Source organism: Macrobrachium nipponense, chromosome 4 (assembly GCF_015104395.2).
Source record: "Macrobrachium nipponense isolate FS-2020 chromosome 4, ASM1510439v2, whole genome shotgun sequence".
Taxonomy (NCBI): Eukaryota; Metazoa; Arthropoda; class Malacostraca; order Decapoda; family Palaemonidae; genus Macrobrachium; species Macrobrachium nipponense.
In genome coordinates, this window is record NC_061100.1 from 43,880,734 (window position 1) to 43,907,267 (window position 26,534).

Consider the following 26,534-nt stretch of genomic DNA (forward strand, 5'->3'; position numbering starts at 1 on the left):
GCTGTGGAAGGGTTTAACTGGCGCCATATTGAATTGGCCACATGGTTGCCCATGGTGATTTGACCACAAGGGTCAGAGGCCGCAGAAGGACAGACAACACCACCATCTGTCCAGATGCGATCAAACTTTCTCCGAACTGTTAAAAGGGCGCATGCGCACTGCAGACGGCCTTAGACAAGATTACACTGCCAGCGAGATCACTCTTAGCTCCTTAGCTCCCCCCCACCCCCCCCTTCCTTCTCAGCACAGTTATTGACAGCCTATGTTAACTTGTATAGTGCAATGATAATTGCTTCCTGTTGGCACCTGTGAGGAAGACAGCTCTACTCCTCGATCCAGGTACAGTTCAAGATTGCAAAGGTTAATGCAGTTAGTGAACCTCAGTCTGTCTTATTTCCTTTCATTTTTGCGAGGGAGTCCTGTAGTTTCTTATAATTGCATTGTCAAATAATTGTTTTGTGTTATATTCCTGTTGTATCTCCTATGCTTTGAGTTCAGTCATCTTTATAGTGTGTCTTATTCATATTGTGTTCTTTTATGCTGTGTGATAATTACATTGTTATTAGCTATCGCCAAAATTATCGCATAACGAAATAACTCATCTGTATCGAGTCATTAATCATTCCCGTAATTTCTTACTCAAGTGACTAACGTAACTTCTTCCCTTTGTAATTACTCAGTAACATACCTGCTCCCCTTAAGTGGTTATTAATGTAATATTAATGCTTATGAGATCGAGTGTTCATTGCCTTATTTATAATTTCCCTGTGTGCAGTGCCGCAGTCTCGCTCCCTCGATCTCCTACCATGTGTGCAGTGCCGCACTCTCGCTCATATAGAAACCGCTGTCATTACTTATGTGCTATATATGTTGCTGTTTTGGTTCTGAATTTCTCACCTCATGTTGCTCCGGATTTCACCCCTCACCTGTGTTTGCTACATACCATGTGGCTGGATGCCAGATCACCAATTCGTCTAGTTCAAGACTATTAATTAACTGACCATTATTAAACCCCATTGGGTATCATTCACTCTTCATTGAATCGATCTCGTAATGTGCAAATATAATCAAGTGAGCTAACCTAGGAGTTTACCTCATCTTTACCTATTCTGCAGCAGGCCTCAGCCTAAGTATGAGGTATGAATGTACTTCCTTATATAGGCCATTCGCAGATCAGGTAAGTCCACCCCAGTTGCACATCCCCTAGATAAGTTTGTAACAGTTGGCGGCTTTCCTGAGAATCTTGTTTTATTAGAACAAATCAATAACATGCAACTATCAGTGATTAGCCGTTGCTAAAAGCTGGTTGCAAGAGAAGAGACGAGCCTGTAAAGTAAATTGCAAAGTTCCTATATGAGCTCACGAAGAGAAAACCAGTTCCCACAGCAGGTAAGGTGCTATTCTGTATTTTTAGGCATTTTATGTAGGGATGAACTAAGTTCTGACTGCTACAAGAGTTAGAGATAGGATAACCTAGGCTACATGCATGCTAAATTAGATAAAAGAGAAGAAAGAGTAATTATCTGAACACCTTTGCTTTTTTTTTTTACTGCTGCTGCATGTTAGCTTGTATGCCTTCATATTAGATGAGATAAGGAGTATTAGTTAAATGGAAATAGTGCCATATTTCTTTTGCCGGTTTTATCTCGGGAATTTATGTGCCCCGAAGTGGACAAAACTTAGCTAGGCGCATGCAAGAAATAATGCGGATCATACCCCCATCTTGGGGTCCTCTCTCTCTCTTGCCCGCTTACCGTGCTAAGTGGAAAGTAGGAAGTTGTATCTCCTATTATTTTCGTTCATAAAGAATACATCCAGTAGGATAATTTTGCCCCAATTTAACATTATAGAATAACAGTCACAATCACGACCCGCTTATTGCCTGTTCATTTCGAGGCCTTGTGCCTTCAATTCCAAAACTTTTGTGCCTGCCATTCTTAGGATTTTTGCCTGCAGTTCCAAGACCCAGTACCTGCAATTTCCAAGGCTTTTATGTGTGCAATTCCAAATGCTTTGTGCCTGCCAGTGCCAAAGTTTAGTGCCCGTTCATTTCAAGGATTCATGCCTACAATTTCCAAGGCTTCGTATCTACAGTTTCCAAGACTCTTGTGCCCACAATACTAAGGCTTAGCACCTGCAACTAGGTCTTCATTCAAAGTCCTTGTGTGGCTTTTGCTCGAAACCTACATCCATGCTGGACTAGAGAAGGAAATTTGGTTATCCCTAAACTTATGTCTTACTCAGACCATCCAAGCACTTAGCACAACTCCAAGTTATGGAGCTCATATCAAATCCGAGTCTAGGGAATAACCACATTCCCCTAAAGATCATTTCTTCTAGGCCCTTCAGTGCCACGCTCAGTGCCTCCTGCACTCTACCCCTACCAGATGGCTAATCCTGCCTTTGATGAGCTTAAGGCTCTCTCCAATTTTGGGAAACAACTAGACTGAAGGGCCAGGACCTACTTAACCAGGTTAACACCGAGAGAGCTACGGCCAAGGAAGAAAGGGAGAGAGAAAGAGCGGAGAAGGAGAAAGAAAAATTACCCCAAGATAAGAGGGATGAAGCAGAGAAAGCAGCAGAGTGAGTGGGAAAGGAGAAAAAAGATTAGCACAAGAGAAGAGGGAATGAGCAGAAAGAGCAGAGAAAGCACCAGAAAGAAAAGAGGAGGAGAGAAAGGAGGGAGAAGGAAAGGGCGCATCAACTAGCTACGGCAGCCCAGGATGTGCGCCCCTTGGCAACCCCTTCTCCACATTCCACGCTCAGCATTGTGGGATCTTTCATTAAGAAAAGTGGACGAGGCCGAGCCTGAATCCTGGCTCAACCATGTTGAGCGGGTACTAGATAGCTACAAGCCTGCTCCTATAGCTCTCATTTTGGGGAGGCACTTAGAAGGCAAGGGTGCCACCGCGTTCATTGCTCTCTAGGCTGGGATCAGGGAAACATTGCCTCAGTCCAGGAGGCAATAATAAGCGCTTTTGAGGTAACCCCAGACCAGTGGAGGCAGAGATGGAGAGGTTCACCTAAGGAGGCTGGTCAAACCTGGTCAGAGTTGGTGGACAAGAAAATGCCAGCCCTTTGTAGATGGATAGATGCCTCCAAGGCCACGTCATCAGAAGAAATCCTGGAGCTCTGCCAGTTAGAGGATTTCCTCTCATATGTCCCTCCTGATCTTGCCACCCATCTGGTGGATAAGGCTCCTAAGGCCATTGTAAAGTGCTGTCGGTGGGCTGACATGTTTGATACATATCATCTGCAACTTGGCTCCTTTGGGAGGAAAGTTTGCCCCCCCCCAACTGCTAACTCCTAGTCAACCCAGCTGCCGAACAATCCACCAAGGAAGCCTGTGTGTTGGCACTGTAATAAATCTGCGTACTCCATGGAGCGGTACCACTCTAGGGCAGACTTCCAGCCATAGGCTCCAGCAATGCCCCAAAGTGGGCACCTTCAAAATCAGAACACCAATGGCCTTTGGACTTGTAACACTAGACCTGCCCCCCTCCTCTGTGGCAGTGCCAAAGCATGAGTTCAGTCACAGTTATTGCACTACATACTGGTACATGGGCACGAGCCTTCATGGGCCAGATATCTCAGTAAAATTGCTACTCCCACCATTGCCATGCCTGTGACAGATCCTCTATCCTTAGGGCCCCAGCTCAGGGTCCTATGTTGGTGGCACCTCCCCTAGATAGCTATCATGCCCACCAGGTCAGAGCATTTGATGACTCTGATGCACTAATATCTATAATAGAATTCCCTATGGCGCTATGATTGATGGGCACCAGCTCATCACTATTAAGAGCCTCAACCACATTAAAGTGATTCTTCCTACCATCCAGTTAAGGGTCACAAGATCTTACTATTCTAAAATAGTACTCTGGCTGTAGCGACTTATACTCCTGGAGGGTATGCCGTCCTGCTGGAACAAAGTTTTAAGTCTTCTATGTTTAGACAATCCAAGGGCCCACCCTCCCAAAGCTCCAACAACCTACATGGTCCTCACAGACCTACCTCTAACTCGCTGTCAGTGCCATTTGAAGGCCCTGGGTAAAGCCATGCTCTGCCCCACTTTGAACATTTGAGCTAATTTTGAATCCTCCTCCTGCACCTGGAACTTCATTAGTGCCAGGGCATGACTCAAATCTTCGTCTTGGAGATCCCAGTCCAGGCTGACTCTCACCTCCTGGTTTGGCCCCGCTTCCAGTGCTGGTGAGAGAGAGCAAACCAATTCCAGTAGGAACTCCCCCAAACCCTTATGACCACAGCGGAAGCTTGCCAAAAGTCGCAGCCTCGCAACCCAGGCCTAAGTCGGTCACCCCTACTTGTGAGATGATAATGCCCATGATAACCTTGTCTTCTTCCTCCCCATCCGCAGCTGCCCAGTCCCCGAGTAAGGACTCTGCTGAATCAAGCCTGGCCGAAGAACTCGGGGAACTAGGACTAATGGTGTTAGGACTGGGGAAGAGTGCCACTATTCCTGTTGTCACAGCAGCCGGAGCAGATGGCACTCAGGCATCTTCATTGGACCTGGGTCTCCTATGTCCCCCTACAGAGTCATCAACCCCACCTCTAAGGGAGGTAACTGGCGTTGAGGCTCCAAGAAATCATAGAGTCAATAATCTCTCTCCCCACTAGTGCCCCTGGCACAGTGCCACAATCTTAAGGAGAATTCATCTGGTCCCTCTCCATCCAGAGGCAGATGCCAGGTTCTTCACTTATTACTTCCTGTGATTTTGTAACTGTTTCTACTTGTACCCTTCCACCACTTCACCTCTTATTGCTTTTCCTTTCCCTCTCATTTGATGCCTTTTTTAAGCACCTTTCACCTTATGCTCTGCTTATGCAGAGTGCCATTTGCCAGAGATTCTCACCATATAAGTTAGTTAACATCTTTGAAAATGCCCCAGAGGCATAGCCAGTTCTTTTAATAGTATGTCCCTTAAAGCCAATATGGTTAACATAGGGAGTGCCACATTTGGAACAGTGCCATATTATAGCTACTTCATACCCTTTCATGGGATAAGGAATAAGTAAAAGTCATTACGAATGCTATCAATTAAGTTTTGGCCTACTAACCTTTTTTAAAACATTGCTACTTCCCAAGTTATCCATGTGATTTCATTTGCTGTAATTAAATATTCCTTCCTTGCCTCCTCTTTTCTTGTGATTTTGTATATTCTTGGGCAAGAAATATTGTACTGTATAGCTATTAAGCTGATTTGATAATGGCACCCGTTATAGGTGCCGCCCTTATGACACAGGGCTGTTATCATACGAACTCGTGGGTCCAATAACCACCCCATGAATGCGTTATACCGTCACTTCAGGGCTAACTGATAGCATGTTCTTGCCTCACGATAAAGCTGACAGTATATTGCATAATAAAATTAGAAATAACCATATTAACCCTGTGTTTTAAGGTTTAGTATAAGTGTACAATATGACTACTGGTTAGTTGCCAATATTGTAATTGTGTGGTACTGTTTTGTTTAATGACTAATGCATAATATAAACTTTTCAAAGAGTATTTAAATTTTCATTTATTTTAGTCATGTTAAAGTTTATGCCTCATTAAATTTTGAGAGAAATGACATGACAACTTTATGGTTCTCTGTGAATAAAGTAAAATGTTGATTTTATGTAAATTAAATTCAACAGTCTTGCCTTTCTTGAATTTTGTTATAATATCACTTGAAAGGTAAGGCGGTTATCATTGTAGATGACTATTCTTGTCATTCCAACCCTTCTAGGGTTGGATTACCTTCTGGAATAGGGAGGTGTAAGGGATCTCCATTCTGACTTACCCCTCATCCACTTTGACTGCCGCACTTTTGTCTTTGCAGGTAATGGAATCGAAGGGCACCTGGCTGAGGAAGGGATTAACCAGCGCCATATTGAATTGGGCACATGTTCACCACATGGTGATTTGACCACAGTGTCAAGAGGTCACAGAAAGACAACACTGCCATCTGCCCAGATGCCAGTGTACTTTCTCCGAACTTATTAAAGGGCGCATGCTTGCTACAGACAACCTTAGACAAGATCCATCTGGGGAGCACCCTAGCTTTCCCCGGTCGTAGCTGAGAGTTTCATACTGCAGCACATCAAGAGTTTCATATAGCATTATACGCTGTACAGAAAACGAGATTGCGCCAAAGAAACTTTAGTGCCCCCCCCCTTTTTTTTATGATGAAAATGGGATTCACCCATTCATGTTCATCAACACTTTTGATGTTCTTGTCCCTTCACACTTGTCTTTTTAAAATTTCTGATGACGTGGACGAAGCCCTGATTTTTGCTCTGCATAGGAACTTCAAAATTCGTTGAGAGAGATACATAAAGTTACTAATAAGACCCGATTTATGTGTTTAGTTTTTGGACTGTCTCTCACCAAATTTGTAGATTATGAAGTTTTCATTTGATAAAATTTGTTATGAAATTGATGTAGAAAATTTAGCAATTAATTCTTGAATCTTTATGGTATCTATAACCAGAGCTGATTCCATTTTTCCTTTATTTTTTTTTCACTTTTAGCTGTCTGTAAAAGAAAACTATTGAAATGGTTATTTGTCTGTCCACCCGCACTTTTTTTCTCCGCCCAAGGAGATTTAAAACTATTGAGGCTAGAGGGCTTTAAATTGGTATCTTGGTCATCCACCCTCCAATAATCAAACATACAAGATTGCAGCCCTCTAGTCTCGGTATTTTTTATTTTATTTAAGGTTAGAGTTAGCCATGTTCGTGCATCTGGCAATTCTAACGGACAGATCGCTATTGGGCCTTGGCTGAATGTTCCATGGGCTGCTGCTCATACAGCATTATACACTGTACAGAAAACTTCATTGCGTCGAAGTTTTCTATTTGTTAATAAATATGTTCCAAAAATTTTTATGCATTTGCAAAATCCTGCACGAAGAGGGTTTTATATTTTACTACCAGCTGTATCCATCCTTCCAACATGTTATCGAACACACATTCACTTCTGAATGACCTGGACTTACATCCTTCCCCGGCCAATGTTAACTCATGGTACCAAATTTGAATGCAGTAAGCTCATCTACGACCCTTTGGGCCCTAATTCTCAAAAGGGGCATGTTATCAAGGTCAGGGTAGGTAGGCTACGGACCCCTTTCTCCCCTGGTTGGTAAGTTGAAAGGGCGTAGGCTTCCTGCCGCCTTTGTGGGGAAACACTCAGGCCCCCATTCCCAGGGGGTTGCCCCCCATGCTACTGAGGGTGCCGTATGGCCCCCATGTTGTAGGGAGCCTGTTTGCACATATAGAAACACTTCTACATACATGTCAACTCTGAAATTTGTAAAAGAAATGAGGGGCTGTGCAAAAGGTTTATGGCCCTTAGAAACGGTCCTCGAATTTCGGATTTTGTTTTTTTTGTGGGGGTTGTTGTTAGGTAGGCTACGACTCCCTTCTCCCCCTGGTTGGTAAGTCAAAAAGGCGTTGGCATCCTGCCCCCTAATATTGTGGAAAACCCTGGGACCCGCATTCCCAAGGTGGTTTACCCCCTTACTACTGAGTGTGTATTATGGCCCCCATATTGTGGGCAGACTGTTTGTAACTATAGAAACACTTCTATGTAGTTGTCATCTCCGAAAGTTGTAAAAAATGAAGTGGGTATGAAAAAGAAGGGTTATGGACTCTCTTAGAAACCGCCTTCGAATTTTAGATTTTGACTAAAACCTTCTTGGGTGGGAGGGGAGTCTATGGTGGAAATTTGTAGCCCAAACTTCCATAGTTGGACGTGCATAGCGAACAGACAAACAAAGAAACAGACAGACAGATGGACAGAAATTGTCTTTTATGTATAAAAGAAGATGTCTGATAAATTTTCTTTTTAGGGCATGAAATAGACGTTGCTAGGTGCTTTAGATATTTTATTTCTCCCTCCTTGCACAAGTTTATACTGTAGGGCCTACAGTATGTCACTTATGCACCAACTATCTGCAAGTGACATTTATACGTCCTGAGGAAAATTTTCAGATTTATCTTTTTACTAATAGTACATAGTGAGTATAAAACCCATTATTTTCGTTGCTAGTGTAATTAGTTTATTAATACCGTTCCCACTCTGTCATGAGCAATTGTAATATAAGTATTGAGGCAGCTTATCCCTACCTAAGGAGTGTAACATATTACCCCAAAGCTGGGACCAAATACCTGTATTCTGTTCATTGGTATAGAGACCATTGGTAAGTGTAAATGTAGCGCTCATTACTCTTAGATTATTATTATTACACCAGATAAGAGTATTGACAATTTCTTGTTATTATTTTATTATTAAGGATGATTACTGCAATAGCGGAGGTCAGATTCATTTGTGTTCGCGATATCCTTCTCTGTGGAACGAAGATCATCCAGTAAGTGTCCAATATTCGTATTCATTGCAAGGTACAGATATTAGAGGAGGGATTGTGAGTTATTAAAATGTTCCTACATCCCATGTGGCATGGTCACAATAGAAATGCTGTGTGACTAGATTGTGTTCTTTTTAATTGTCATACTATATTTATTTGGGGTGAGTAGACGGTGGTTCCGGAAAATTGGTGATTGCTGGTGATTATTTGGTGTCTGATATGGGGAACCAGGCTACTGATTGGTATGGCCGAGGGAACAATGCTATATCGTATATGACCTTCTCACAGTTGATGTACAGCTTGGAGCAGGAAAGTGTTGGCGATGGGTAAGTGCCTCGAGTTGGGAGTTATCATTTGGAGATAAAGTTACTTTTACTGAAAGGTCTTTGAATGTTTGTATTCTTTAAGAAAAAAAATCCTGATCTACAATCAAAGAGGGTTTTTTTTTATTTTTTATTGTAGTCGGTTCTTCAGGGAGCCACAAATGACAGGTGTCCATGGTTGCTATCAGGTCCTCTTAGACTGGTATTGTTTTATGTGCCTCCTCGTAGTCTCTTTGTTGGCACCTTCCTAAGCTAGGTATAGAACCCGTTTGATGAGGTGCCGTGTGTTCATACAAGTGTGAATGGTTGGGCATTTTAAAAGGGGACATCATAACTTGTAGTCAATGTTGTTCTTTCTAAGGGCAGCATGAAGTGGCAGAGAATGGTGGTTTTTGCGTCTGAAGGCTCGGTGTTTATGGGAATTATGATAAACTAAAAGAGTAAGAGTTGTCTGGGCAAGGTGTGATGTGTCCTATGATGATTCTCACAGAGAATGTTCATACATGCATGGTAGAAATTTTTTATAATGGTTGTCCTTCTTGAGCTGTACCATTCATGGAAGACTTACAGCGTGAATAACCTTTATTATTATGTACTTTGGCTATCTGAATTGCCACAGTGAACCTTTGGAATTAATTCTCTGAATAAATGTGGTAATTATACGCCTTTGCTGTCCTCGAGTAAATCATGAAGGGGAAACTTATAATTCTTTCAGCTGTAGTAAAGGACACTACAATTTTCAAATGCATAACTTAGTTCATTGTGATTGTTATGGGCCATGACAAAAATGTCATCAGTGTATCTGCATCGGTTGGCAGGTTTAGATCATGAGGAGACATGCTTGTGTTAAAATTGGTCAAGAGGATGCTGTGTGGATATCCTGTAGATAAACCATCTTTTTTGACGAACAAAAATGTCCTTGCGGGTGATGAAGGGACCCATTTTGGCATAGCTCACGAGAGCGGCAGGGGATTTAAGGGTGAGGGTCATGCGTTTAGGAAACCTTCGGATGTGCATAAGCTGTAAGAGTCCTGCAGAGAACAGTAACATAGCCTTGGCCATCCTGGTCAATTGCTTGACTCTCATGGGGCAGGAACGGCCAGTTAGTGACGAGGGACGGAAATTCCTGAGATGTATGCTAGTATTGCACAAGCCCTGGCTTTTTGCCATGCCCCTCGGTTAGGGTAGGTTAGTGTTTATATTGTAATTTGTGTGTGGGAAACATAATAAGATTATTTCAAGAAAATTCTGAGGTTAGTTTTTTGAGATATGGCGTCCCGCATCTTTCAGGGAAATGTCTCGGTACTCGGTTACATCTAGGGGAAATGCAAACCAGACCCATAATGAGCGCTCAACTCTCCATGACCGCTTTCCCGATAAAAAGGGGCATTAGTCACAGCCTTCATAATCCAATCCAGCAGCCTCTTCTATGATGACCACGCTTTTTGTAAATTGTAAAACGTTTACTTTCGCATGGTTTTTGCCTGTTATATACCATAAAATTTTTCACAGGTAGGATAAAAACCCCACTTAATATGTTCATACCATTCAGCGGATAATATGAATATTGGACGAGAACTGCGTGATCTCTGCTCCACAGAAAGTGGAATCACTATAAGAGCTGAAAAGCTATGTGATCCACTGGACGCTGCTGAAGCAGCCATCAGCTTTAATAATAAATGTAGGGAGGGTCTCCTTCCCTATTATTATTATTATTATTATTATTATTATTATTATTATTATTATTATTATTGGAGAAACAAATCCATTTATGTAAATGTACATAAAGGTAAATCTGCACTGGAAGCTTTCTGTACAGATTTATCTTTAAATATGTGAACATATACATAACTGTGGATTTGTTTCTCCATTTCAAGACTACTACTACTACTACTACTTCTACTACTACTACTACTACTACTACTACTACTACTACTACTACTACTACTATTATTATTATTATTATTATTATTATTATTATTATTATTATTATTATTATTATTATTATTATTATTATTATTATTATTATTTACTTTTCAGATCTGGAGGAGATAGTATTTCCAGACTACTTAAGGGTCATATTCATTGGATCGTTGTCAGGCACTTCAATTGTCCCAGTCGAAGGATAGTCTGGTAAACAGTCCCAAGCTTTTACAGATTTAACGGTAAGTACACATTAAATTATTTCTTTATTTACCTGTGCAATTCTTCCATGAATATTTTAGTAATTTTTTGCATACCTGTTTCAAAGATAGGCTTTATGAAAAGTCACACGTGCCCATCAAATTTTTTTTTTTTTTTTTTTTTTGTATATTGATACAAACTTGAACCGAAGTGAATCTTAAACGTTGCTTGAGATTTTGAAGGCGCTGGTGCTTTTAGTCCTAAGAGGGGTCTTAACATATCCCAGATATAGTTACCTGGCACTATTATTAAACAAAACAAACTTTAGCAAGATTACATAAATATTCGCTCGTAGTTAACCCCACTATTCTGCTCTAAATTTGTCTCTGAGAGTTCTAGTATATACCAGTTTGTTCTCTTTCTTGTCATCAGTAACCTAGGTGCCAGATAACTTTGGAAGCGTAATGAATGGAAATTCAACCTAGAACTCGAGTCGGTATTTCGGGCTTTGAAATAATTAGTAAGTTGATTAAATGCCATGTCTTGCTTTGGACAAAATCTGAAAGTTATCAGGTGTTAAGTTGAATGGAAAAGAAGAAATGGGTGAGCAAGTTAAAAAGTTGTCCCCCACAAGAAAAATTATTAACAATTATAATATAAATGGAATATGCAAAGTACTGATGCGAGTTATTTTTTTTATGAAATATGACAAAGTGAAAGTCTTGTCATTTGTGAAAGCGAATGAATGCAGCGACAAACTTGCGCATATTCGTTGTAGATAGTTTTCTGTTGTTTTTTGTTTTTCTTGTCGTGTGTGTGACCAGCTTCATTCAAGGCGGCCGTGCCTCCGTACGAACATCCAGTCATGAGAGGCCTGATTTAGAAGAGTTTTGTATATTGAAATAATCTTGTACATAAATGAAGAAAGATCGACTTTGCTCTTCACTGTAAGCCTGCTACTGAAACAGGAAGTAATTAAGCCAGAGTGCCTTCAGTTGTTATCGTTTTAGACAGATCGGCGTTTTCTATACTAGACATTTTTGATGCGAGGTCGGGTAGCCCACTTACTGAAATTAATACGCTTGCTATATGGCAGGGAGAGGAAAGCAGAAGCCAAATAACGTCCCAGTTGAGAGAGAGAGAGAGAGAGAGAGAGAGAGAGAGAGAGAGAGAGAGATGAGGAGAGAGAGATTGAGAGAGAGATGAGAAGGGTGTGTTAGGGTGGTAGGAAAGAGGAATTGGGCGAAGGGTTAGGGGAGGGCGTATAGAAGAAATGGTGGCGAAGGAGGACAAGAATGAAGCGCAGTGGAGAGAGAGAGAGAAGAGAGAGAGAGAGAGAGCCTGAATGATGATGGTGGCACTATTGACCTGCTCCCCCCCTCTCTCTCTCTCTCTCTCTCTCTCTCTCTCTCTCTCTGTCTGTAGCGCGTGGGCGGTCGGATATCCGATGTCAGGTGCACTTCTTCACACACACACCCTTCCCTCTCCTACTTCCCATTCCCCCTTCTCTCTTTCTCTCTTCCTCTCTCGCTCTTCCTCCTACTCATGTGCTCGCTTTATGGTAATCCCCAGTAAAATCGAGTTTCTTTTGTAGCCAATATTAAAATGATGTTTACATATTTCTCTTAGGAAATTCCCCCCCCCCCCCCCCCCCTCTCTCTCTCTCTCTCTCTCTCTCTCTCTCTCTCTCTCTCTCTCTCTCTCTCATTCAGGTAAGCCTAAATTGCCTCTTGCTGTGAAATGACTTTTACCTGGATTGAGGGGTAATTTCCATGTTGTGAAATGCCCCAACTCCCGTCCGTTATCTCCGGTGAAGTAAATGAGTTATTCATTTATTGGACCAGTGGCACTTATTTTTTTTCGGTCGGCGCTCTCATTTTTATATGCTCTTATAAATGGGATCACATCCGCTCCTGCGCTCGCGCACAGATTCACTCCCGCTTGCCGTTATCGAGCTTGAAGGTCAGGAGGAAGGAGCATTGGTATGAATCTTATCGACGGTGTTGCACGAGAGTAGCTTCGTTTGTCATAATATCCTCTGGCCTCGGGCAGACAGACAGTGTCCCTGCTGGAGCCTCCTCATCCTCGGAGTTTGGTGTCTGCATCATGAACAGATGATAAGAATTCATACAGATATATGTAGGCGGCTTCTACAACTGTGTTCAAAGTAACATTGGCGATTCGAGTTTCATGGAAAGCTTTTCGTGCGACTTTTTTTTTTTTTTAACTGGAGGAAAGCAAGAATAACGCCTTGCATATTGTGGTTGTTCTTTCATATACATTTACAAACTTACATAATGTCATGTGATTCTGGGTAGTGTACGTTTGTGAACTTTCCATATTTCTTTATTCACATACAAACTCGCACACACACACACATATATATATTATATATATATATGTGTGTGTGTGTGTGTGTGTGTGTATACAGAGAGAAAGAGAGAGAAAGAGAGAGAGAGAGAGAATGCATGCAAGTAATGAATGAATGAGTGTTGGAGTATTAATGAAAGGCTGGGCTGGAATGATGTGGGCGCAGCCTTCTTGTACAGGTGTGTTCATCAAGGGTTTGCCCACCTCTGATCGTTGCTCTTTGTATTGTTCTTTCCTGCTCCTTTCCTCCTCTCTGCTCTCAGGCGGCCCTGTCAATGAATCGGGCGTCTGTATTGAAAGGTTAGCGCTTGTAGATTTGCGCATCATGCATCTCGCCCTTTGGGGGAACGAGTTGGAGCCCCGAGCGCTTATAACTTCTTTTAGAGTGAGGTTTGAAGTCGTTGATGATATTTGATTAAAACCCAAAAATAAGCTCTTATGCAATGGGAGAAGGTTGCGTGTTTACGAAGTTTGCAGATTGTGGTGCGATTCTCTAAACTTCGAGCTGAAATTTGTTTGACGTGGCCTTATAAATAATATTATGCGGGAGGTCTTGCTTCGAAGTGGCTTTTTTTTTATTTTTCATAAGGAAGATTGCGCTGAAGTTCATTATTATTATTATTATTATTATTATTATTATTATTATTATTATTATATTTATTATTATTAGGATTATTTTTTTATTATTATTGGAGAGAGAAGAGAGAGAGAGAGACTGTGTAATCAAACCAATGTCATATGCGTATGTAAATTTCTCTACTAATTTGGGTATGTACTTGCCGCGTAAATACATACTAGTATACTGTTTGCGTCTGTGTATGTGATCTTGTGCGTGCGTATTTTCATGTACGAAATATAATAAATTAATATTTTCCATACACGATGCACTGTCAGTCGGACAAAAATGACACACTGAATATGCTCTAGTACACATTCCCATTTTTTTTTTTTTTTTTAGATTGTTTGATGTGTTCGAACTGTGATTATGCTTCGCGTTCGAGAAGCACTGCATGACCGGTAGTTTTCAGTTAAAGAGGCCATGATAGAAAGATCAGAAGGCGTTTGCATTATGTCGGCCCCTGTATTCCAAATCATGTGGCATAAAAGGGAGATGCCTCTTTTCTGTCGGCCCCTGTGTTCCATATCATGTGGCATACAAGGGCGATGCCTCTTTTCATCTGGATGTTCATTGTTTATTTCACTTCTACTGCTTCGCTTCGATCTGACTACCAGACTACCAATTAGTGATTTGGACGAGAGAGAGAGAGAGAGAGAGAGAGAGAGAGAGAGAGATTTATAGAAGGATATGTATGCTTTGGAGTCATTTTTATTGAGGGTCAATAGTTCAAGGCTGGTGGATCGAGCGATGCTTTTTTTTTTTTTTTTTTTTTTTTATAGTAGAATGTTAATATTCTTTCATATTCGTTTTTCGTATTTGCTGTGTGGTGAATAAAAGTTCCTCTTGTCTTCTTATATTTACTTGATGTTAAACAGGTGATGTTCTCTCTCTCTCTCTCTCTCTCTCTCTCTCTCTCTGGAGCAGCAGCAGGGCCTGATGGTGTCCCAGCTATTTTGCTAAAGAAAGTAGTTCATTCTATCGCAAAGCCCCTTGCAATATTATTAAGGGAAAGTGTAGATACAGGCAAGATTTATAATGAGCACAAATTAGCATATATTACCCCTACTTTCAAAAGTGGATCAAGACTAGAGGCAAGTAATTATAGGCCCGTGAGTCTAACATCACATATTATGAAAGTGTATGAAAGGATAATGAAAAAAAATATGAAACATTTAATAAAAAATAATTAGTTTAGTATAGGACAACATGGTTTTGTACCCGGAAAAAGTACACAAACCCAACTGTTAGTCCACCGTGAGAACATATACAAAAATATGAAAAACGGAAAAGAAACAGATGTGGTTTATCTAGACTTTGCAAAAGCTTTTGACAAGGTGGACCATAATATATTAGCGAAGAAAATTAGAAAACATAATATAGGAGACAAAGTAGGAAGATGGTTAAAAGAATTTTTACACAACAGAAAACAGATGGCTATTGCAAACGATGAGAAATCGGATGAAGCTAAGGTAATATCTGGTGTGCGAGAAGGTACGGTGCTAGCTGCATTGCTGTTTGTTATTATGATTGCAGACATAGACAGTAATGTTAAGGACTCGGTAGTGAGTAGTTTCGCTGATGACACAAGAATAAGTAGAGAAATTACTTGTGATGAAGATATGAACGCGCTACAAAGAGACCTTAATAAAGTATATGAATGGGCAGAGGTAAATAGGATAGTATTTAACTCTGATAAATTTGAATCAAAAAATTATGGAGATAGAGAAGGAAATCTTTATGCATATAAGAGACCTAATAATGAGACAATCACAAATAAGGAAGCAGTTAAAGACCTTGGTGTGATGTTGAATAGGAACATGTTATGCAATGATCAAATAGCAATTCTATTGATAAAATGTAAAGCAAAAATGGGAATGTTGTTACGGCACTTCAAAACAAGAAAAGCTGAACACATGATTATGCTTTATAAAACGTATGTTCGTAGTCAACTTGAATATTGCAATATGATATGGTACCCACACTATCAAAAGGATATTGCACAAATAGAGAGTGTACAAAGGTCCTTAACAGCTAGAATAGAAGAAGTTAAGGATCTTGACTACTGGGAAAGACTACAATTTTTAAAGTTATATAGTCTAGAAAGGAGAAGAGAACGCTACATCATAATTCAGGCATGGAAACAGATAGAAAGAATTGCCGAAAACATCATGGAGCTAAAAATATCAGAAAGAGCAAGCAGAGGTAGATTAATAGTGCCCAAAACTATACCACGAAAAATGAGGAAAGCACACAGGTCATTAATCCACTATGCACCAGCATCGACAATGCAGCGTCTATTCAAGGCGTTGCAAGCTCATCTGAAGAATATATCAGGAGTGAGTGTAGATGTGTTTAAGAATAAGCTCGACAAATATCTAAGCTGCATCCCAGACCATCCAAGATTGGAAGATGCAGAATATACCGGAAGATGCACTAGCAATTCTCTGGTAGACATTAGAGGTGCCTCACACTGAGGGACCTGGGGCAACCCGAACAAGATTCTCTCTCTCTCAAACACACACACACACACACACTATATATATATATAATATATATATACATCTATGTACATATATTATTATATATATATATATATATATATATATATATATATATATATATATATATAAATGCATTAAGCTACAAATGTCCTTTAATATCCAATGGGTTTTACCTCGGAATTAATATATTTTAATATAATGTTAACCGAAGGGGAATCTTGTAATTGATGATAATTTCGTCCTCTCCTGGGTTCGAACCAGCGCCCATCACTGAAGTCCTGATTTCTTCTCTGTCCGGTGGGCGCTGGTTCGAACCCACTAAAAAATTCTTCGGTTAACATATATGAAAATACATTAATTCCTAGGTTGAGCGAATTGGATATTAAAGGACATTTGTAGCTTTATATATGTGTGTTGTGTGTGTGTGTGTATACATATATATTACGTTTATTATAAAGTGGTCCAAAATATTTACCACAATTAGCATATTGTGATGACGTTTACATGTAAATCTTACCCAGAGATTGCTGCACTTATAACTGAAGTAAATATTGCGTGTTGTGTGAACTTCAGTTTGTTTGTTGGGGGATTTTTATAGACAGATCGTTAAGACCTCGTAGCTATAATTATGGAAGGTCTGGATATCATTCTAAAAGCTTGAAAAAGGAATTTGTTGAAAGATTTTCGTGCAACGTTCTATGAATCGTTGAATGAATGCCTTATTTTGTAGAGCAATGGGTAATTCTGTATAAAAGTATTCCACGGCGAGCTAGACTATGGCAATTGACGTTTTCCTATGTTAATTTACTTGCTGTGGGGTTATACAGGGACTCGAAAGTCGGTGAGCTGAATTGATTTCCAAACACTGTTGACTTGACAGTCTCACTGTACAGGAGCACAAGCTCTCTTTGAGAACATTTGAATAAACAATCATATGATTTTGTGTTTTTTGAGTCAGTGGGGTAAGATGTTGTTCTGCGCCTGTGTTGTTCATTTTTCCGAGACAAGGAAAATTCCGAAGGGAAATTGATTTTGTTTTCAATACACATAGAAAGAGTAGTTCCCTATTGGACGGTACTGTAATGAGTAATAAATTCTCTCTCTCTTTGTAATCGATAAGAAAAATATTACACGTTTAGCTTTATGATATTTAGGGCAACTATTGCGTGAAGATGTAAGGTTGATTCATAGTTGGATTGCATACGCTACGTTTGCAAGCGATGCCAGATGCAAACTGTTGTAGTTAAGATTACACAGAAATATTAAAATTCACTTTAATTTTATGTTTCTAATCGGTCATGTTTATTGATTGGAAGTGGAAGAAAATAAATTCTCAGAATTTCAGGCTTTAAACTTGTATTAGAACATAATATTCTTATTCTTTTTTTTGTGTAAATAAATTGCTGCATTCCAAATATACATGAAATTATGTACGTAGCTTGTTTGTTGTTAGACACATTCATCAGGATTCGCTAATTAACAAAATAAGAGGAAAGTATTTGTGTGATTTTTTCTTGTATCAAATATTCTAGTCGTGAAGGAGTGCAGAGTACTCAATCATTTTTTTTAAATGCCCTGATTATTTTCACCTTGTTTGTTTGCTTGTTTGTTTTTATGGTTTCCGTCATCTCTTTCCCCAAGTATTGCAACTATGGCCAGGAACTGATTCCGACGCAGAACACTTCAACGCAGTCATTTTATGCAGAGAATCTGGCGTCATTTGTTGATGCCTTAGGTCATGCCGTTTGTGTCCACTGTGGATGTGCCCGGGTACGCACGCATTGCCTGTGTATGTGTCTCTGAGAGAGAGAGAGAGAGAGAGAGAGAGAGAGAGAGAGAGAGAGAGAGAGTGGTGGTTGAGAAGGGGGAAGGGGGGTTGCGCTCGTAAATACGCCAGCAATGATATACTTCGTGATAAACGTAATCTTGGAGCGGAAGTGAACTCTCTCTCTCTCTCTCTCTCTCTCTCTCTCTCTCTCTCTCCACCTCCTTTCCCTGTCTCAGCTCTCCTCTCCTCCTCCTCCCCCTCCTCATCTCCTCATCTGATTCCTCCCTCTCTCTCCCTTCCCATCGACCGTCGTGCCCGATTTAATTATAGATCGACGAGGTGGGTGGAGAAGTGACGGGGAGGGGAAGGGGGGGTGGGGGTGGCGATGGTTTAGAGGGGAGGTCTGTGAGAGAGATGATGAATGTTGTGAGAGTGAATAGACCGTTTTTCTGTAACGCTGTCGATTTTTGCCGTTGTGTGTTTTACAGCTTATGAGTCGTAGGCCAAATGTATCTATCATTCATGGTGTGAGAGGTTTCTTAACCTTGTATTTTATAGTCTATCTAGTCTCTGTACGTTAATAAGCAATTGAGAAAAATAGAACGTCATCCTGCTCAGTTTTTATCTTAATTCGTGACTTTTAAGATTATATATATTATTATATATATAGTATATATATAATATATATATATATATATATATATATATATAAACACTACACGTATGTATGTGTTTGTATACAAATGTACAATATATATAAAGTGAGAGAGAAAAAAATGTTCTTTCATATGTTCATGCTAGTAAGTTAAGTTCATGGTTAATATTTTCTGAAGAATGTATAAGCTGGAATATCCGGAACAAATGATAATTCGTTTTCAAGAATTGAGCACAACAATTTTATGCGAATGTTAAAATCTTCCCTGTTTCATTTCTGTAACAGAAAGCTTCTGTGATCTGACCTTAATGAGTAGACAAAGTTAAGCTATTCATAGCGCCAGTGTTCTTACACTTTGAGGAGGGTATTTTCATCTTGAAGATTGTCGTTCGGTCGTTGTTTTTTTCTCTGAAGACATCCATGTGATGAGGCAACAGAATTCAGCCTGTTTTGGAACAGGTGTTTCCTCAAAGGGAAGGAGGGGGGTAGGGAGGTAGGGAGGGAGGGAGGAAGGGAGGGGAGGACTCATGAATCTGATTGGAAGGATATTGATCGCGATGGAAGGTGATTGAGCGGGAAAGGCGAACAGGTCGTTGACCTTATTGGCAGATGATGTTGGCTTGCTGAGAAAATCCTTCAGGAATTGGAGAGTAAACAACTGTTGAGAAATGATGATCGTATAATATATTATTCTAATTGTGAGAGGAATTCCATAATGTGGGAAATATTGGAAGTTCAGAGAGAGAGAGAGAGAGAGAGAGAGAGAGAGAGAGAGAGAGAGAGAGAGAGAGAGAGAGAGAGAGAGAGAGAGAGAGTATTAATTGTATCATTAAGATACCACGAGATTTACAAAGCTTACTTTAAGGAATGCATCATGAACCCAGAGATAAATTTAAAGGGGAGAGAAGTTGTGAGGACGGATTTATGAATGATATTTAATAAACGTTCTACTGCGCTGAAATTTTGATAAAAGGTTTTTAAAAAATGCAAACCCAACAATCGACTGGCTGAAGATTTGCATATCACATAAAACGAAACTGGATACGAAAGTAAGATTATTTATTGGCCTATTTCGAGCTGTATCGCCATACTGACATGAACCATAATGTGGCAGTGAAACTTTCAACAGAAAGATTTCGTCCATTCGAGAATAAATCCCTAAGAAGAAAAGTAGGAGTGAAGGTGGCTGGCTGGAGGGAGGTAACAAAAGTTCACTCATTAGGTGAAATGGTAATGAAGGGTGGGTGGAGATAGCTTGGACATGATTATCACCACCCTGGTGAGAGTAGTGGTTTCAACAGAGCTACTGCGGCCTCCAGAAGATTTAGAAGACCCATAGCGCAGGTGGAAGAATAGGAAAGATGTGAGTGGCAAAATATCCCTGGCCCCCTTGCGTTATACGCCGTTGTGGTTAATTAAACACACACAGAAACAATATATATATATATATATATATATATATATATATATATATATATATATATATACTATGACTTGTGGTTTGTGTAATCGCCATGCCTGCTGGTGCTGGTTCGATAGCCGACCTATAGTAGATTCACGTGCATCTGATGTCTACGCCAGTCCCTTACGACTATCCTGATTGGCTGTTGATAAGCCAGTCACAGGGCTGGAAACTCTCAGTCTCTCTAGAGAGTTCACATAAGCAGGATGTATGTTCCACCTCTCCTGGGGGATACGGTTTACAAAAGTATTCCTCAGGAGAGGTGGAACAGACATATCGCTTCTGTGTACTCTCTCGATAGACTGAGAGTTTCCAGCCCTGCGATTGGCTTATCAATAGCCAATTAGGAGCGTCGTAAGGGACAACCCTAGACATCAGATGCACGGCTTTTGTGAATCTACTTTTTTTTTTTTTTTATAGTAGTAGGTGGACTAGATATTGGTCATTGTCTGTTAAAGCCAATTGTGCCTTTGTTGAGCCAAGGAGTGTGGTAGCTATGTAGTACCTGGTGATAAGACTACCTTGGTGGGTTTGCTACGAGAGTGATAAACGGTCTAGGGTGAGAAAACTCCCGTGGAGATCGCTTAAAAACCATACAAAAGATATAGAGACTTCTGAAGATTTTTGTGCATGAATAAATGAGATGTAATTATTTAATGTTCAGATAGTTTCCTGATGTAAACAGATCCAATTTGTCTTGCTCTTGAAACACTCTTTGAAGTATATAAAGTAGCATTTTATCGTTTTAAATTATTCGTTGTTATAACTGCTTGTTGGCGCTTATCTCTTGCAGTTGGGTATATTTCTACGTTTAAGCATCAGTCATAAGTTGAATATTGCTAATTAATGTTGGTATTGCCGATGCAGTGCCTCATCTTACTTTCCACGAGTTTGCCGGTGATGATTGAAAGGGGGTCGGGTGATTTTGAAAGATCATTTTGTTTTCTAAGACAAAAAGACATTTATTTTCTTGTATGGCAAAAAGGTGGTTGAATTTTGCTCATTCGCGCGCGGAAGGTTGCCGTGTTAGTGGTGTGTGATCACTGTGACTGTCATTTCCAGCTTGACCTTCACCCCCTTTCGCCAGATCATACCAATAATGATTACATTTTGAAGAACAAAAGAAAAAGTTAAATTGGGTCTTCAAAAAACACGAATGATATATATTCCAGATAGAGCGAGTTGGATAGTGAGTCTCCCCTTGTAGCGATACAGTAGGCCATCAAGTGAATGACGTCCCGTCAGTGAATGAAATTCTTACGCATGCGCATTGGTGCGAGCTCTAATCTTTCGCTGTATTGTTTGTGTGTGCGCGAGAGCGCCTGATGTTGGGTTTGCTCCTGTCGATGGAATGAGCTCCCGACGCGCACAGTCTCTCTCGCTCTCTCTCTCTCTCTCTCTCTCTTTCTCCTGGTTGTTGTGTCGAATACGTTATGATGATGATGATAATGACCGTGTTAAGTCTATATTTATATATCGCTCTCCGTTGGTCGGGAAGTTGTTCAGATTGAATGAAACTTGAGGCAAGTTGGCGGGATTTGGGGAGGGAGGGAGGGAGGGATTGGGGAATCAGGTCTTGGGGGGAGAGAAAGGGGCAGTGGTGAAGGAGCAGCGGTCTGGGAGTTTCTGGTGGGAGGGCAAGGGGGAGGGGAAGGGATGGATTGGGGAAAGGAAAAGAGCAATAGGAGAGAGAGAGAGAGAGAGAGAGAGAGAGAGAGAGAGAAATTATGAATGGAGGTGCGAGTGTCTTTCGTGTGTTCGTGTGTGCGTGCGTGGCTGCTGGTGTGTGGTGCCAGAGTCGATGCCGAGTCATTTTATTTTATGAACTAAATGTATAGAAACATTTGCTTTTTGTGCTAACGGATATTCTGGTGTACTCTTGGTACCCATTTTTCCAGTGCTTAGCGAAAAGCAGTGTCCTCTATTTTGCGTCGATAACGGAGTCATTCATTCGTCCTTTGCATTTCATGGTGATTTTTTTTCCGGAAGTGGGTCAGCGGACTTGAGGTTTTTTTTATGATCGTTGGCAACTCCACGGCACGGGGCAAGAGTTGACAAGTAGCATTAGGTCATATTATTCATTATATTAAAAATTTCCCTCATTTTATCTAATATTGGTATATGTTAAATGCCAGAGTGGACGGGAATAGAAATGCGTTTTCTTCCTTCCGTTTTTGTTTGTAAGATGAATAGACGCACTGGCAACTGTGTTTGTGTCGAGCCTGTTCAGAGTTGCCAGTGTTTCTTTGTTCAATTGCCTTTCTTTTTCTTTTGGAGGCACCATTTCTGATATGCCATTGAAGATGATGTTAAAGACATTCTCAGAATCTTTGTTGTTTCGGCTGTCAGACAGCAGGTATTAATCCATGACCGCGGTGGTAGTAAGTTGATTGCATAAATTCATTGAGGTGGTGTGATTGGCTGGTGGGCGGGGAGGTAGAGCTGCGAAGATTGGGGGTTATCTGGGTGCGGGGGCTTTAGTGGAGGTAAGGCAGCAGCAGAGTTTGTGTGCGCGTTAGTGCAGCAGCCAACCCGAAGCAATCCAACTCCATATAATTCAGGCAGACACTTTATCCCCAGCCGCCTCTTTGCTCTCTCGGGATAGTTAGCTAGAGGGAGAAAGCCTGAGCTATGTAGGCTGTCCGCGCTTCGAAGCAGTCTACGCAAAACCTATGATCTTGGTCTTGAAGGCCTCGTGAACCTCGGATAATTTTCCCCCACCAGGAAGACATTGTCGAAAAAATACTGTTTATAAACACTCAGGAGAGCTCCATTATCTCCATCGTCGTCCTCGTCATCCGCCAGTCATCAGCATTGCTACAGAGTGTGTGTGTGTTTGCGTGTTTGTGTATGATCTAGTCATCCGCCAACGACGTCCCCGCTAGTCAGTCTCTCCTCGCTTCTACCAACCAACCAACCACCCACCCACTCCATTCACCTTTACTTTGCCTTTTACCGTACCTAACTACCCATTTTTTTACCTGTGAATTTTACCTTTACCTTTGTCGTTGAAGAATTGCAACCAGCAACAGTAAACGTATGTCCGTCTGGTTATGTGGATCCAAAAGTAAGAAATCTCTGTTGCCGTGGTTCAGTGAAGGAAGTCGTCTTGAGTAGAAAAAATTGACTACTCTTTTGACGAAACCTACTTGCAAGTCATTAATGGAATTATGCCAGAGATGGTGATTTCTGTGAAATGTGTCGCAACATAGTTCAAGGCAAAGGAAGATAAGCTTCAAGGAAGGTCTGGAAAGCAAAGTTTGCTGGACAGTCTTTCATCGAGAGTGAATAAGTCTTTGACTGAGTCTTTTTAAAGATGAGCTGCGAACGAAGGCTCCAGCGGGTTCAGCAGCAGCAGCAGCAGCAGCAGACGAGAGCTTGCTTTGCTCCATTGGAAATCGGGCATGGGACAGTCGAAGCCGAAGAGGTTTAACACCAACTCCCTCCTTCCGAATCCCCTCTTGGGGACGACTGCTGTGATGAGGTTGTGGAACGAGAGGCAAACATGTAACCTCACCTCCTCATTCTCCTCCTCCTCCTTCTCCTCCTCCTCCTCCTCCTACTCTTCCGACTCCTTCTCCTCCACCACCTCCTCCTCCGACTCCTTCTTCACCAACACCTCCTCCTCCTGAGCCTCCTCTCCCTCTTCCAAGAGAGAGAGAGAGAATATCCAGAACCAGGAGATTTGTTGTAGATTAATGTATATTTTACCTTAATAATATACTATACCGACTTTGGCCATCAGCGACTCATACAAGTAGAATAAAAGATTCGTGAGTTTGTTCGTTGGAGAAATAGTCTCATTACCAAGAAATAGCTGGTTTAAGAAAGAAAGAAAGACAGCCAGCCTGGAAATTCGATTTCTTGAGGAGAGAAAAGAAAGATACCTTTTGCACCCTGCCCTTCTTCCTTAGCTACCTACACCTGCGTCGTCATAACCACCATCATCCAGTGACTCCCCTTCTCTTCGTCGTCTACATCGTCATTATCATCTTGGTCAAGAGAGAGTCCATTTCTCTCATTATTTTTTTTCCTCCACTTTCCATTCTTCCATTCTTCCTACACACCCTCCTCCCCCTCAAGGTCGTATTGCCGCTGGTTGTGGGTGTTGCCGCTGTTTCTGCTTGACCTTACCATGGCACGTGTATGTCTGTGAGTCTTCTGATCTGTTCTTGGGTCAGCCAGGTAGCTGACTTACTCCTGAGATCGAGGAACACTTTCATATTTATTATCGCTTTCTCTCGTGTCCTTTCATCGTATCCTTTGCGTCACTTACTGGTCTAGTCCTGTTGTGTGCACAGTCATTTAGTGATTAGTGTCGGTCATATAGACAGAAAGAAAGACTAGTGATCTTCTTTCGTTTGGAACTCCCTCCTCGCTGGTTTGGACTGAAAGACAACGAGGAATTTCGTGCAGGAGATCGAGGTCCTGTGAGGAGTATGGTGATGTTTGTGGTGAGCGTTCAACGCAGAGGCCAAGGATAGACGGAAATAGGCCTGCAATGTAGACACTGACCATGATGGGCAACCTCGTGTGAGGGAATCCAGAAAATACAGTCGAGAGTTTGATTGGAGGTCTCTGGGGAATACTTGCTGAGCGATCACCCCAGAAATAGGTTCGCACGAGAAACGAAGAGAGGAGACAGAAAGGGATAAGGAGAGAGGGAAAGCGAAAGAGGTCCACAAGGGAAGGAGGAAGGAAGGGGAGGAATAGGAGGAGGCGCGGATCTTTTCTTCTTCCTCCTCCACTACCACCAACACCACCTATTCCTCCTCCTCCTCACCTTGGCACCGGGCCAGATCACACACCCCTCCTTCTCTTCCCCCCTCGTACTCCTCCTCTTCCTCCTCCTCCTCCTCCTCCTCCTCCTCTTCTAATGCACCAACCACAAGCACTTCTACCACCATTACCACCACCTCAAACCTCTATCACCAGTCTCATAATCGCCATCATCGTCACCATCATCTTCTCCCTGGCCCTCCTCATTTACCTTCCCGTCACTATCGCCGCTATCACCATCGCCGTCATCTGCATCATCACCCTCATCATCGCCTTCGTCGTCACCAACGCAAGGATCTTCAGTTCTCCTCACCATCATCCTCACCATCACCACCATCTCCAAAATCATCCTCCTCCTCCTCATCATCATCATCATCTTCCTCCAGCATAAACGTTCATCATCTTTCTTACGACTCGTTGTTGTCTGTTAGCTTCTTTCTGACCCATCCCTCCCCATCCCCGTCCCCGTCCCCACTACCCTCCGCACTAGCGTGTTGGGGTAGTACTGAAATCTAGAGACTTCAGAAAGTCGCCTGGTGACGCCTGCTGATGACTAGGAAATTATTATTACGTGGGACGTCCTGCAAGCACCCCAGTGTCGTGACTTCTATGTAGAAGTTCTTCCAAAGCGAAAGAGAAAAAACCAGTCTTGTGGGTGGGCGCAATAAAGAATTGAAAATGAATTGATGAACGGTATGTGGCGCCAAAGAAAAATGAAATAATTGATAAGGGAAATATAACGGAAAGACCCTTTTCGAAGTGATTACTCAAGCAGAGTTGAAGAAGACTTAAAGTTGGTGAAGTTCATCAAAGATTTATTGTAAAAAGTGGGCAGATTAGAAAACACTGTTACAGATTTTGTTATTTATCGTGCATGAAACGATTTAGAAGTGATTAGAAGTGCTGTGCTTTTCGAGCAGAAGTGAGTCTGAAGGTAATACCAGAATAGAAAAACAGCGCCACTTTTTGTGAACTGTTAGGAAAAAATAAAAGCATTTTCGGTGAAGTCAGATACATAAAAAGTGATACTTCTTGTGTTGAGGTGAAACTGGGGAAAGCCGTTTTGTGGTTTTGTCTTCAAATCAAAAATAAAGAAGTAAAAGCAAAGGCACTTGCTTTTATTGCTTTCGGAAACGGATTGCTACATTTCTGGAAACAAAATCGAATCACCGTAAAAAAGAAAAAAAAATCTTGCTGCATTATGTGAAATAGACAAGTAAATCTTATTCTGTCTGGAAAAATATTGAAGTCATAAAGACCCAGTCCTCCCCTCTGGAATAAAACTACCTACTGTAAAGATCACAATCAATATTGTTACTGGGTTTTAGCCAGTTCAAAACCACATATATTAATATATATATATATATTTGCGTATGCGCCCAATTGTCGGGTACTGTGCACTCGAGAAAGTCGTCGAGAATACAAAAAATAGAAAATCAGTATTTTGAGACCACTTTTACGTAACAGGAGTCTCTCCATCTCGTGTTTGTGGGTGCCGTGTGTGTGTGTGTCATATCTCTGTCCATACAAATACGTGTGCGACAACGGAACCCGAACTGAAGTG

The 26,534-nt window shown here is 41.3% G+C and overlaps 1 long non-coding RNA gene across 2 annotated transcripts in view; it reads left to right on the forward strand.

The window, feature by feature from the left end:
* Positions 1–26,534, forward strand: part of LOC135210895 (uncharacterized) — a 434,957-nt gene that overhangs the window by 333,831 nt on the left and 74,592 nt on the right. For both annotated transcript variants that reach the window (XR_010313589.1, XR_010313590.1), the window contains one exon: positions 10,733–10,857. This is a non-coding gene — a long non-coding RNA (uncharacterized LOC135210895). The remainder of the gene's footprint in view (positions 1–10,732; positions 10,858–26,534) is intronic.